Here is a 15221-nt window from a genome sequence, read left to right as displayed (position 1 = left end):
GGCCTGACCCCAGACAAGCAACAGTAGAAAGCACACCACACACCAACAGAAAACCACGCAAACACACACACACACACCAACAGAAAACCACACAAACACACTCACACACACACACACCAACAGAACACAGAACTAGGTGAACGACCCTACCACCGACTCTACCAACGACTCTACCAACGACCCTACCAACGACCCTACCACCGACCCTGCCAACGACCCTGCCAACGACCCTGCCAATGACCCTACCACCGACCCTGCCAACGACCCTGCCAACGACCCTGCCAATGACCCTACCACTGACTCTACCAATGACCCTGCCAACGACCCTGCCAACGACCCTACCACCGACTCTACCACCGACTCTACCAACGACCCTGCCAACGACCCTACCAATGACCAGGCCAACGACCCTGCCAACGACCCTACCACTGACTCTACCAATGACCCTGCCAACGACCCTGCCAACGACCCTGCCAATGACCCTACCACCGACCCTGCCATCGACCCTGCCAACGACCCTACCACTGACTCTACCAATGACCCTGCCAACGACCCTGCCAACGACCCTACCACTGACTCTACCAACGACCCTGCCAACGACCCTACCAATGACCAGGCCAACGACCCTGCCAACGACCCTGCCAACGACCCTACCACTGACTCTACCAATGACCCTGCCAACGACCCTACCACCGACTCTACCACCGACTCTACCAACGACCCTACCAATGACCCTACCACCCCGACTCTACCAACGACCCTACCAACGACCCTACCACCGACTCTACCAACGACCCTACCAACGACCCTACCACCGACCCTGCCAACGACCCTGCCAACGACCCTGCCAATGACCCTACCACCGACCCTGCCATCGACCCTGCCAACGACCCTACCACTGACTCTACCAACGACCCTGCCAACGACCCTACCACTGACTCTACCAACGACCCTGCCAACGACCCTACCAATGACCAGGCCAACGACCCTGCCAACGACCCTACCACTGACTCTACCAATGACCCTGCCAACGACCCTACCACCGACTCTACCACCGACTCTACCAACGACCCTACCAATGACCCTACCACCACCGACTCTACCAACGACCCTACCAACGACCCTACCACCGACTCTACCACCGACTCTACCAACGACCCTACCACCGACTCTACCAACGACCCTACCACCGACTCTACCACCGACTCTACCACCGACTCTACCACCGACTCTACCAACGACCCTACCACCGACTCTACCACCACCGACTCTACCAACGACCCTGCCACCGACTCTACCACCGACTCTGCCACCGACCCTGCCAACGACCCTACCACCGACTCTACCAACGACCCTGCCAACGACCCTACCACCGACTCTACCACCAACTCTACCACCGACCCTGCCAACGACTCTACCACCGACTCTACCAACGACCCTGCCACCGACTCTACCAACGACCCTACCAATGACCCTACCAACGACCCTGCCAACGACCCTACCACCGACTCTACCAATGACCCTGCCAACGACCCTGCTAACGACCCTACCACAGACCCTACCAACGACCCTCAGGTCACCACCCAGATCATTAGCATGCTAATGGTCCACAGAGGCTATATTTTCAAACTCGGTCCCCGGAGAGCTCAGAACTGAAGAAGCCTCCAGGATAGAAGGTGAAACAAGTGTTTCAATACATCATGAAATTGAGGCTACAGTTCACACAGACTCACCAAAACATAGAAGATCAGAACAATGGTTCCTGGTCTGATGAGTCTGGACTTCAGCTGCAACAGTCAGAATTTGGTGTGAACAACATGACGACATGGATCCATCCTGTCTGGAATCCAAGGTTCAGGTTACTGCTGCTGGAATGGTGGGGGGACATGTTCTTGGGTCCCTCAGTACCAGCTGAGCATGGTTTAAATCAGGGGTGGGCATCGAGGACCGGATCCACGCCAGGCTTTCTGTCCTACAGGTAAACACTCACCTGGGATTCCATTTACCTTGGTGAAAGCATTTCCTGCCTGGAAGGATGCAAATCCAGGCTTGAATTCAACCCTCGAGGAATGGATCTGACCTCCTCTGACGGGCAAGTCCAATCCACGAAGGCTGCAATCCAGCCAGGTTTTGCATCTTACCAGGGAGAAACTGCTTTCACCAAGGTAAATGGAACCCTAGGTGAAAGGGTTTACCTGTAGGACAGAAAGTCTGGCTTGGATCTGGCCCTGGAGGACTGGATTTGCCCACCCCTGCTTTAAATGCTGCAGCGTCCCTGAGGATTGTTTGACCATCTTCTGAGGCTACTTCCACCAGGATAATGCACCATGTCACCAAGCTCACATCATCTCACCCTGGTTTCTGGACCATGACCATGAGCTGACAGTACTCCAGGGGCCTCCAGATCAGGACGGACAGACAGACAGACAGACAGGCAGGCAGGCAGGCAGAGAGACAGACAGACAGACAGGCAGGCAGGCAGACAGAAAGACAGGCAGGCAGGCAGGCAGAGAGACAGACAGACAGGCAGGCAGACAGGCAGACAGACAGGCAGAGAGACAGACAGACAGGCAGACAGACAGGCAGGCAGACAGGCAGGCAGACGGGGAGACGAGTGTCCGTTTCATTTTTCTAAGCCTTGGCCCAGTTCGGTCCACTAGGGGGCAGCGTTGCCCCATAAAGACAGATTCTTAAGCATATTTCCTTTTCAGTCTGTTTCAAAAGCATTTATTCAGGATGTTGAGAATTTATACTTTAGTTTTCTGCTGGTTTGTGTCCACTAACCTTTAAAGTAGTGCTGTTATATGGAATATGGATGGTAGTTTACTGAGACTATGTTCTTTTCTTTCAGGGAATTTCTTGGGAAGTTTCTTTATTTGTTAATTAAAAAGACTTCCTTCAGATTTTCATTGGTTGAGAAAAAACCATGAAAGTTAGGGTTAAAAACATTTAAAATGGAACATTTAAATCAGTGGAACATTACATTATCATACTCACAGTTTTGCCTGATGTCGAAAAATATTTGTTCATTCTGGTCCAAGCAGAGAACAAGGCCGCCCAGGGCGAGAACCCCTCGTAATTGTGATCTTTGTAACCGTTTTTAGGTGGATCACATGTCAGGGCTGTGTGTTTATGTGGGTTACAATCAGAAGAAAACGCATCATGACAGCAGGACCGTGGAAGCAACGTTGTTTTAATGCACTTACGCGTGTCCTCCTACCAACGGAACAAAAGCCCAAACAAAAGCACCTTTACCTGGTCGGCCGTAGAAGGGCAGGCCGAATTAAAGCAACAAACATGATAACGAGTCTTTCCACAAATAGACATTTCCTCAACCCCACAAGCGTGTACAACAGTGCCTCTGAAAGTCACTAAGCAACCTGGCTGAATTAAGAATGCACACAATGAAACCATGTTATAAAAACCTGTGCAACAAATAACAAAACAGGCACATTTAAACATCAAAAATGATACCCAAGAACAGAAAATGTGCCCCAACATGTGAGGGGGCATAAAGTCTACTCCTGGTCCAGACAGAACGCCCCAGGTTCCTGACAGAGGGACTGGGGCACTGCAGGGCATGTGGGACCAACAGGTGAAGAAGGGGGTGAGGCAGAGTTGGGAAAAACGGAAGAAGAAGAAGAAGATTTTTTGATTTTTACAAAAACATTTTATTAACAATTCACACAGGGACGCAAAACGCCCTGTTTAGAGACACACAGAATAACAATAAATAAATAAATAGATAAATATTAAGGAACAGTCAGTATAATTTATCCCACCAGGGGTTGTGCAAAGAACAAACGGTTTTCCAGTGCATAACACATTCTTGCGGCACCATATTTCTTGAAATTGGCCGAGGTCATTTATCATTTTGTAAAACTCAAGCTCCCACCTCAGCCTGGACCGTACGTTACAGCGCCACACAGTGGCGGCCTCCCAGTCTCCAGAGATGTAAATCGCCATCTTGGCCTCACCGCAAATAGAATTTAGGAGCTGCCACTTGTTCCGAGCAGCCTTTCTGTACCCCGCACCGAAAATAAATGATCTACTTAAAGTTTCATTAAAACCATTAAAAACACCTTTCATCACATTAAAAGCACAGTGAGTCTCACTGTACGGGTGGAAGACGGCACAAAACGGACACCGGTCCGACACAGCAGTGTTCATCCTTGAGAGGAGAGCGTTCAGGGCGACGGCTCCGTGCACGATCCTCCACTGGAGGTCCCCGGTCCTCTTCTTCAGGGGGGGCTTGTAGAGCACCCTCCAGCAGGGGCGGGCACCTTCCCCTCCCAGCCGATCAGCCCCCACGCTGGTGTTCCTGTTCGACAGTCCTCTCCTGTTTAATACCCTCACGCAATCGTCATACAGGGTCCAAAGTAGTTTTCTCTGTCAACTGGACTGGGTTTCTTCTCTTGAAGACGTTTCGCCTTCTATCCAGAAGGCTTCTTCAGTTCTGAAATCGCTTGGGAGAGAGCTTGAAAATATATAGCCCCTGTGGACCATTTGCATGCTAATGATCCGGGTGGTCACCTGAGAGTCGTTAGCAGGGTCGTTGGTCGGGTCGTTCACCTAGTTTCTGTTGAGGTGTCTCCCCTTTGTCTGCTGGGTCACATGGTGATGAGTCACTGGGTCTCCTGGAATGGTGTGAATGTTTGTTTTGCTGTTGGAAGGAGTGGAGGACTGCATTGTATGTGGGTGATAGGAAGTGCCTCAGGCCACCACCTCTGTTCAAGGATGGTTTCTCCAATTTAACATGGATAGCTTCCTTAACCCCCCTTTCAAACCATCTTACCAGCTGACAAAGGTAGGTGCACGGTCGTACTTAATACCACTGACTATGACACCAAGATACTCAGTCTCCTGACAGATACCGCCACATATGAGAAACTCAAGCGGGACCCCACCAGCTCATACAAGAAGAAGGTGGTAGACTTACTACAGAAGCTGGAAAAGGATAAAGCCATTGACAGACCACAATACTACCGTCTATATCCAGGAGAAACCATCCCTTGCATTTATGGATTGCCCAAGATCCACAAACCAGGGACCCCTCTCAGACCCATAGTAAGCAGTATCAATTCTGTAACCTACAACATTTCCAAATACTTGGCCTCCATCTTGTCTCCCATGGTTGGCAAGACCCCACACCACATCAAAAACTCCCAAGACTTTGCTCAAAAAGTCGTTGGACTCACACTACTTCCAGAAGAGACTATGGTATCTTATGATGTCACGTCACTCTTCACGTGCATCCCCACCGCCAGCGCCATAGACACCATCCACAAGCACCTTCTATTGGACAAGAACCTTACAGAAAGAACCACCTTAACACCGGCCCAAATCTGCACCATGCTGGACCTGTGTTTGAACACCACTTATTTCCAGTACAGAGAAGGCTTCTACAGGCAGAAACATGGCTGTGCCATGGGCTCACCAGTATCCCCTATAGTTGCCAACCTATACATGGAGAAGGTGGAATCCCAGGCCCTGACATCCTTCACAGGAACTGCGCCAAGCCACTGGTTCAGGTATGTTGATGACACCTGGGTCAAAATCCAAACACAAGAATTGGAAGCTTTCTCCGATCACCTCAACAAAACAGACGAACATGTAAAATTCACCCGGGAAGATGTAAAAGGAAACAGTCTGGCCTTTCTGGACTGCGCGGTCAAGATCACTGAGGACAGAAATCTCACCATCGAAGTCTACAGAAAACCTACACATACTGACCAGTACCTCCAGTTTGACTCTCACCATCCACTGGAACACAAGTTGGGAGTGATCAGAACCCTCCAACACCGGGCCAGAGAAATACCCACCACATCCCAAGGCAGAAAGAAGGAACAGGACCACATTAAGACAGCTCTCAAAACATGTGGCTACCCAGACTGGGCCTTCACCAGGACCTCAAGAAAGCGAGACCTCAGCAAAGGAGAGGAGGAGAGAAACAAACGTCGCAGCGTTTCCATCCCCTACCTGTCTGGAGTCTCGGAGAAGTTTAGGAGGATCCTCCAGAAACACGACATACCGGTTCATTTCAAACCCAGCAACACTCTCAGACAGAGGTTAGTACACCCAAAGGACAAGACACCAAGACCCAAACAAAGTAATGTTGTCTATGCTGTACAGTGCCAGGAGGAATGCAAGGAACTGTACATTGGGGAAACCAAACAACCTCTCCACAGAAGAATGGCACAACACAGACGTGCCACCTCTTCGGGTCAGGATTCAGCAGTCCACTTACACTTAAAGGAGAGTGGGCACTCCTTCGAGGACAGCCAAGTAAGGATACTGGCCAGAGAAGACCGCTGGTTTGAAGGGGGGGTTAAGGAAGCTATCCATGTTAAATTGGAGAAACCATCCTTGAACAGAGGTGGTGGCCTGAGGCACTTCCTATCACCCACATACAATGCAGTCCTCCACTCCTTCCAACAGCAAAACAAACATTCACACCATTCCAGGAGACCCAGTGACTCATCACCATGTGACCCAGCAGACAAAGGGGAGACACCTCAACAGAAACTAGGTGAACGACCCGACCAACGACCCTGCTAACGACTCTCAGGTGACCACCCGGATCATTAGCATGCAAATGGTCCACAGGGGCTATATATTTTCAAGCTCTCTCCCAAGCGATTTCAGAACTGAAGAAGCCTTCTGGATAGAAGGCGAAACGTCTTCAAGAGAAGAAACCCAGTCCAGTTGACAGAGAAAACTACTTTGGATACAATGACCTGGATGACTGAGAATTTACACAGACGTCATACAGGGTCTTCTTCTCGACTGCCTGCAGGGAGAAAGTCTTTGATGGTCTTAGGAGAGGACCGTCGAGATTCCCGAGATGGGCGGCCAGCCTGATCTCTGGGAAGGGGTCCTTGCAGTCCGGTTCGGTCCCCTGGCCGTAGTCTACAAGGAGCCATCTCTCTCTCTCTGGCTGAGCCCGTCACTCCACAGCTGAAGCGCCCCCTCGGCTGCCTGGGTAGAGCGGGTGCCCAACAGGGAACCCACTGCCTCCGCGCCCGTTAGGTCCGGCCCTGGCACGCTACCACATGCTGCAGCAACAGGGTCCGGGTCCGGTTGTAGTGCTGCCTTCAGCCGAGACGTCCAGCCTGGCTCCGTTCACTATGGGTTCCCTTAGCAGCCAGTCCAGAGAGTCAGTGCCAGTTCTTTAAAAAGGGCCCATGCCTTAATCACACTTTTGTAAAAAGTTGGTCGCCCATTTAATTTAGCAAGTTTTAAGTCGGTTAAAAACAGAGCATCATCCAACCCCAAGTTACTCACCCGTCTGAAGACACATCTGGCCACATCTCTCCACATTAGGTTAAAAACCTTTGTGTAAACTGGATTCTAAAAGTGGCGGTCCTGCGGGCCAGGTGGATGAGATCCTGTCCTCCCTCCTCTCTAGGCAGGTACAACACCCCCTGCTGGACCCAATGCATGCCGTCCCAGAAGAAAGACAGAACTCTTGTCTGCAGTTGTTCTAGCAACCCCGAGAGGGGCTCCATGCAACTGAGCCGGTGCCAAAGCACAGAGGCCACCAGGTTATTGAGGACATGGCCACCCTCTCCTGGTGTCCTGCCTCTGTAAGACATGCGGGGGAGGAGCCATTTCCATTTCTGATTTTTTCCTTCTACTTTTGCTAATATATCTAGCCAATTTTTCCTCTCTGTTTCTTTGTGCCCAATAAAAACACCTAGGTATTTTAGGCCGTCCCTCCGCCAGGCAAGATCCTGGGGAAGGACCGGCAGCCCATTTGTCCACCTGCCAACAGCCAGGGCTTCACTCTTGTGCCAGTTAACCCTGGCCGCGGACAGGTGGTTGAATAAAACCGTCAAGTTAGATAAAATGTCGATGTCCTCCTGGCTACACACCATTATTATTATTATGTCATCTGCGTAGGCAGATAAAACTATTTTTCTTTGAAAGGATGGAAGAAGCTGGCCATCCATGCTTGCACGGATCCTAGAGAGAAGGGGTTCGAGGGAGAGAGCGTAGAGGCGTCCGGAGAGGGCGCAGCCCTACCGGACGCCTCTACGCACCCTGAAGGGAGCACACGGACTGCCATTAAACTTCAGCATAATCGCAATGTCACAGTACAGGACGCGGATCATCGCTATGAAGCCAGGGCTGAACCCGAACCTCTCCATCACCTTCCAGAGGAACTGGTGTTCAACCCGGTCAAAAGCCTTTTCCTGGTCTAGCAAAATGAGACCAGTATCGACGTCCAATGATCTAGAGACTTCCAAAACATCTCGAATTAGGTGGACGATATATACTATGGACCTGCCCGGCACACAGTAAGTCTGGTCCCGGTGGATGACCTGCTCCATAGCCTCTCTGAGCCTGGAAGCCAAAGTCTTGGACAGAATCCTGTTATCCATACACAGCAGAGACACAGGGCGCCATTTCTTAATCTCCTGTAGGTTGCCCTTTTTTGGCAGGAGGGTGACCACCGCTCTCCTGCAGGACAATGGTAGGGAACCCGAGGCCAGGCTTTCGTTAAAGACCTCCAGCATGTCGTGGGCCACAATGTCCCAGAAGGCTCTAAAGAACTCTACCGTGAGCCCATCGACACCTGGAGCTTTCTTTCCTTTCATCCTGAGCAGTGCGGCGTGGAGCTCGTCGAGCTGCAGCGGCCTGTCCAGCCGCAAGTTTGTCTCTTCAGAGACCCGAGGAAGGTCCCCGCAGAACTCGTCGAACAGGCCGTCATCCCTGCAGTACTCGGTCTCGTATAGGGAGGAAAAGAACTCCACTGCCCGCTTCCTTATCTGGCCCGGCTCCACGAGTTCCTGCCCTGTGCTCGAAAGCAGTGAATGGATTATCAGGTTCTGTCCATGCTTCTTCTCCAGCCCAAAGAAGAAGCTAGAGGGAGCATCCATCTCAGTGAGATCTTAAATCCGGGACCTGACCAGAGCACCCTGTACCTGACTGTCCAGCAGGCTGGCCAAGGCCATTTTTTTGGATTGGAGGGTTTCAATACACCCTCGATCTCCTGTGGAGCTGCCAATCGCCTCTAGTTCCACTATCTCCATCTCCAGGTCTTTGATCGACCTGCGTGTGTCTTGCGTGGCATTGAGAGTATACTGCTGGCACAGGAGCTGTATCTCTACTTTTCCACGGTCCCACCACTGTCTTAGGCACGTAAAATTGGATTTTCTCTCTCGAAACCCCAACCAGAACCCATCTCTAAAACTGTTATCTTGAGCCAAGCTGGAGTTAAAATGCCAGTATGCACTCTTGGGTAAAATGTTCTTCATGGCGACTTCCCCTAAAACCAACGAGTGATCTGTAAAGCCGACTGGCGTGATGCTACAGTTCCTAAAAACACTAAAATGATGTCTAAAACAATAAAATCGGTCGAGTCTGGCCAAGGAGATCCTATCATCACCTAGGCGGGACCAAGTGTATTGCCTGTTGTCCGTGTGCATCCTCCTCCACACATCCACCAGACCATGAGAATAGGTCAGCTGTCTCAGACAATGTTGCGAGGCTGGATGGGGCTCTGCATGGTCGCGGTCTAAAAACCACTCAGTGCAATTAAAATCCCCACCAAAGAATAATAAATCGTCCCCACAACCATTTAAAACAGTGCTGACTTTTTCTAAAAAGCTCTTCCTCTCTGTACCGTTGGTGGGAGCATAAATATTAATAAAAACCAAGGAGTGGTTTTGGAGGCGCGCTTTCACCATCAGACACCGTCCCCTCACCACATGCTCCACCTCCAGGGACGATGGAGTGAAGCCCCTAGAGAAAAGGAGGCCCACTCCACCACTGAGGGTGGTGTTGTGGCTCAGCAGCACCTGTCCTTCCCACTCCTTCTCCCAGTCTGCTTCATTGTTCTGGTCGCTGTGGGTCTCCTGGAGGAACATGACATCAACCCGTTTTCTTTTTGCTGTGTCGAACACTAGTGCCCGTTTCCTTGCGTCCCTGGCGCCGTTTACGTTCAACGTTCCCACTCTGAAAGTGTGCATAGTGAGGGGAAAGTTAAAATCAAAGACTGTAAGATAAAACAAGGAAAGATAACGAGCTTTCTATAAACTGAGCCGTTTCCTCGCCTTGCCCATGTGCTTTTTTAGTCTAAAAATTTCAGGGTCGGTGAGATCCAATGTCGCCCTGTGTTTAATCAAATGACCTGCCGACTGCACAGAGAGGAGCATGTCGGGAAAATGTTCTTCCAGATCAAGGCCCTTCATGCCCTTGGTCTGTGTCAGGAAGTTTTTTAGCATGCTGGGAGGGTAAAAGTTGTTCTCGTGCCCGTCTGGCATTGAGCCGGACAGTGAACTGCAATCTGACATGGACTCGCAGTCGCTGGTGTCCGTGCCAGCGGCTGCATCCTCCAGCCGTCCAGTTTTACCATCTCCTTTGTCTTTCATTACACATTTACGCTTGTTGCTGGAAGCACGGAGCCCGCACCCACCTTGACTCCGTGCTTCCTGCTCAAGCCGGTCAACACGGCGTTGGCCGCCGCGGTCGGCCGCCCCACAAACACACACACACACACACACACACCACACACACACACACTCCTTAAAACAATATAAACGCGAAAAAACACCACAATAAATCAAACTATATTATCCAGCATTCACACACATACAATAGGAAAAAAAGCACTTTCACAGTTTTTTTTCACTCTCTCTCTTCCGCTCGCACTCCTCTCACGAAGAAGAAGAAGAAGGTTGTGTTGTGATGTTCTGTGTTGAGAAGCATGACTGGCAGCAGCAGATGTGGGCTGTTTCCTGGCTTTTTCTGGCATGCAGGATCATGCTGGAGAACTAAATCCCCAGGCGGAGGGTGGAACACATCTTTATCACACTGTGCCTTTTGATACGCATTGTGTGTAGCAGAACTTTGAGCAACTTCCCTAAACGCTAACAATCAGCATGTGGCCACATGTGTAGCATAAACTGCAGGTGTACCAGATGTGAAAGAGGTCACACCAGGACAATAGTTCACAAGAAGACACAAGAAGAGTTGTAGGCAAGTGGCAACTTTTGGTCCCATTCAGTGCTACTGTCTACAATCAGTCTCTCCACCGTGCAATCAGACTGAGTGTTGTATGGTGATGTGGTGGTCAGTGCCATGGAACCCACAGAGGTACCTCATTAGGACTGACCCAAACTGTCCCCCTTAATCCGAGATCTGATGCAAGCCTCAAGAATGCCTTTCGTTACAGTCGTAGCCTGCTGATCTTTCAATTGGAAGAGGTTAGCAGTTGTTGTTGCCTGTTGGGACATCAGGAAGTTCTTTGCCCACCGTCACCTGAAATGGCCTCTCATGGTTGGATCTCTGCTTAAGCACCACCTATCCCCAGTTTCAGGGAGGTTTCTACAGACAGAAACACGGCTGGGCCACAGGCTCACCCGTGTCGCCCATAGTAGCCAATCTAAACATGGAGGAAGTGGAGAGCAGAGCCTTGACCTCCTTCACTGGAACTGGTTTAGATATGTGGACGACACGTGGGGCAAGATCAGAACACTGGAAGGAGAATTCTTCATGGAACACATCACCACTGTAGACGAAAACATCAAACTCACCCGTGAAGATGTCAGAGGATCAAGTCTGGCCTTCCTGGTCCGCCACTCCAGCAGCACTGCTGCTAGCTGCCACACGATGCTGCAGAGACGTGTCAACAAAGGCATCCCCACAACATCCAGAGACTCGAGGATGGATCTCATCCACCCACCCCCCCTCGGTGGCAGGGCGACTGTTTAAACAAGAGCTTGTTAAGTACAGCGGAGCTTGTTAACTTCCTTGGTGATTCCGGCTTGGGTGATGGCAGAGTCCTCCTCACAGTTCCTAGCCTCTACTTCCTTAGCGGAAAGCTTAACAATGGGATTGTGGCGCTTCCACCGTCTGACAATATCCCCAGTTGAGGTCAGAAGGTCACTGCCCACACTATAAAGAGTGTTGGCGGAGCACTGCTTCTCCTCCCCAAGACACAGGACATTGTGCCAGAATCTTGTTGAGGCTGACCAATAGTCTTTCTGGCTTCCCCAATCTCCTCCCAGATTCAGGTCCTGGATAGCCCAGGCTGCTTGGCCTTCCATTAGCGGTCTACTCTTTATGGAGTTCTATGGGCCAACGTGGTCTGATAGATCTCCTTCTTCAGCTTGACGGCATCCCTTACCTCTGGTGTCTACCACTGGGTTTGGGGCCCGCCACCACGACTGGCACCAGAGTCCTTGCGTCCACAGCTCAAAGCTGCCGCGCCAGCAATGGAGGCAAGGAACGTTGTCCGCTTTGACTCAATGCCCCCAGCCTCCCTTGGGATCTGGGTGAAGCTCTTCCGGATGTGGGAGTTTAGGACCTCCATGGTGGAGGGCTCAGCCAGACGTTCCCAGCAGACTCTCACAATATGGTCGGGTCTGCCAGGCTTGTTTGGGTGACAGCTCAGCCCCTCTCTTTACCCGGGTGTCCAAAACATACGGCCAGAGGTCAGATGAGACCACAACAGGGTGGATTCATCAACCTCCAGCCCAGAAATCTTCTTCAGAAACCTACTGTCATGGCCGGTGTCTGGTGCCATTTGTTTGTGTTTTGGTTTCCTGGTTCTCTCTCCAGGGGCCCTGGTGGATTCGCCTTGGTCCTGTTTGCTGGTGACCGTCACACCTGCAGCTGGTTATCAGTCCACTGCCTTCTGGTCGTTTCGTCCGCTCTGTGGTAAACGTGGGTCAATGGGGTCTTCCTGTGATCCGTACCTTCGAGTAACTTTTTTCTCACGTCTCTTCCGAGGTCACCACGCGCCCCTCACTCGGAGGAACAACCAGCACCTCACTTTTTCACCACGCTGTGCACAGTCATCTAGGGTAATTAAAGGCTTGTTTAGATGCCTTCAGCTGTTGTTTGTCTGCGTACGGGTCCTGCCTGAACCGCATTCTAACACCTACCATGTCTGGGTCCACCAGAATATAGACCCAAATGCATATATGCTGAATTTAAAATGAAAGACAGAAGCAGCACATAAGTCTTGAAATACATATATTTTATTTGTGATAGTGAAGTATCGGCACTGATCAAAATACAGTTATTACTGTGTCATTTGCGAGAGATGGAAAGGAAAGGAAAATAAAAAGTTGCTAATCTCTTGCCTAGCCATAGAAAACCGAAACAAGTGTTTATGTGTTAGCGACATCATCCTAACTACAAGCTCGCTCCTTTTAGCTGAAAGGCTTCTGCATCATTGTATTAATAGTTAGCAGGTGGAGGTACGCTGCACATGTGGACACACTGATCACACCCACTGGAGTGCTTCAGACTGACTAAATACACACTTGTTGTGTCAGCTGAGGAATGTTGCTTCACACAAAGACACAGTTAGTTGCTGAGCATGTCTTCAAACATTCCTAACAAAGCTTTAAGTAGAAGGCTGCTTAAGTCCTGCATATCACAGGTTACGTGTAAAGGCTGTGTAAAGAGCGCGTAACGGCTGAAACAAGGGAAGAAGCGAAACTGCTCTTAAATGCTTCCACTTGACGTGCATGAGCACACACACACACCCCCAGTCAGGTATCAGGAAAGAATGTGAAGAGCTGCTTTGCTCTGTTAGTTACGCGCTGCTATTAGCAAGCAGCACCCAGCACATGGCAATTTATTCCTAGGATCATTCTCACTGTGGAAGAGCTTCACTTTCGGAGTTCATCCTTGTTTCTCAACTCTTGTCTACGCTACGTGCAACACACGCACGGCAGGAGAGCTGCTGCGGACACCCTAACCCTAACCCTGACCCTGACCCCTAACCCTATCCCTGACCCCTAACCCTATCCCTGACCCCTAACCCTGACCTTAACTCTAACCCTAACCCTGACCCCTAACCCTGACCTTAACTCTAACCCTAACCCTCTAACCCTAACCCTCTAACCCTAACCCTCTAACCCTAACCTAAGCCTCTAACCCTAACCTAACCCTAACCCTCTAACCCTAACCCTCTAACCCTAACCCTCTAACCCTAACCCTAACCCTCTAACCCTAACCCCCTAACCCTAACCCTCTAACCCTAACCCTAACCCTCTAACCCTAACCCCCTAACCCTAACCCTCTAACCCTAACCCTCTAACCCTAACCTAACCCTCTAACCCTAACCTAACCCTAACCCTCTAACCCTAACCCTCTAACCCTAACCCTCTAACCCTAACCCTACCCAGGAGAGGTGCTGCGGACACCCTAACCCTAACCCTCTAACCCTAACCCCCTAACCCTCTAACCCTAACGCTCTAACCCTAACCTAACCCTAACCCTCTAACCCTAACCCTCTAACCCTAACCCTACCCAGGAGAGGTGCTGCGGACACCCTAACCCTAACCAAGACAAAGCAAGGCAAGACCTATTTCACAGTACAAAAATGGCTTCAAAATCAGTGAAAAACAGATGCAAGATGTGCATAAATGTTTCTGATCATCACCGTTAAATGTTCTTTTCATGGTTGTTCCACTTTGTATTTTGCAACCAGTGTGTACCAAAGAGTGTGTACAGAACTTCGAGTGTGTGCACAATCACAGCCATGAATCTGTTTGGAAGCCAAAGTTCACCTTTCAGGGAACACAAACAGTCAGATCCAGGTTGGACATTCCAAATGTTGCTACAGTTTCATCATCAGTACCACCCTGAAGCCTCCGCCCATGAAAAGAGAAACCATCCTAAATGGACCCTTGTGATGGCAAAAGGGTGAACGGGGTGGTTTGGACCACTCAAAGATGTCACCAGTCTGTGCTCACATGTTCACCAAGTGATGGCAGAGAAACTCTCAGGGTGGCGCACGGTCATCAGGAATAGGGTTAGGGTCAGAGGGTTAGAGGGTTAGGGTTAGGGTTAGGGTTAGAGGGTTAGGGTTAGGGTTAGGGTTAGGGTTAGGGTTAGGGTTAGGGTTAGAGGGTTAGAGGGTTAGGGTTAGGGTTAGAGGGTTAGGGTTAGACACACACTGGAGGAGCCTCTCCAGGGTCTCATTTGGGATTTCAATATCTTGCTCAAGGACACTTTGACCAGTGTGAGCGAATGCTTGTGTTGTGATGAAGAGGCACTCTCGCTAAACACATGAGCACAAAAGTTGGCAAAGTTGTCTTAAAATCAACAGATGACATAAATATGACCGTGATTGCCACCAACACTGCAGGCGTACAGGAGACGTTGGGAGAGCATTCAAGTATCCAAAGAAAACACAGCTAAGTGTATCTGCCTCAGCCTCTCGTGATAGGGCTGGTGATAAAATGGTTAGAGAAAGG

This window comes from Takifugu flavidus, chromosome 11 (assembly GCF_003711565.1).
Source record: "Takifugu flavidus isolate HTHZ2018 chromosome 11, ASM371156v2, whole genome shotgun sequence".
In the NCBI taxonomy this organism is placed as follows: domain Eukaryota; kingdom Metazoa; phylum Chordata; class Actinopteri; order Tetraodontiformes; family Tetraodontidae; genus Takifugu; species Takifugu flavidus.
The sequence above is the reverse complement of the archived record's forward strand: the minus strand, read 5'-3'. Positions refer to the sequence as shown.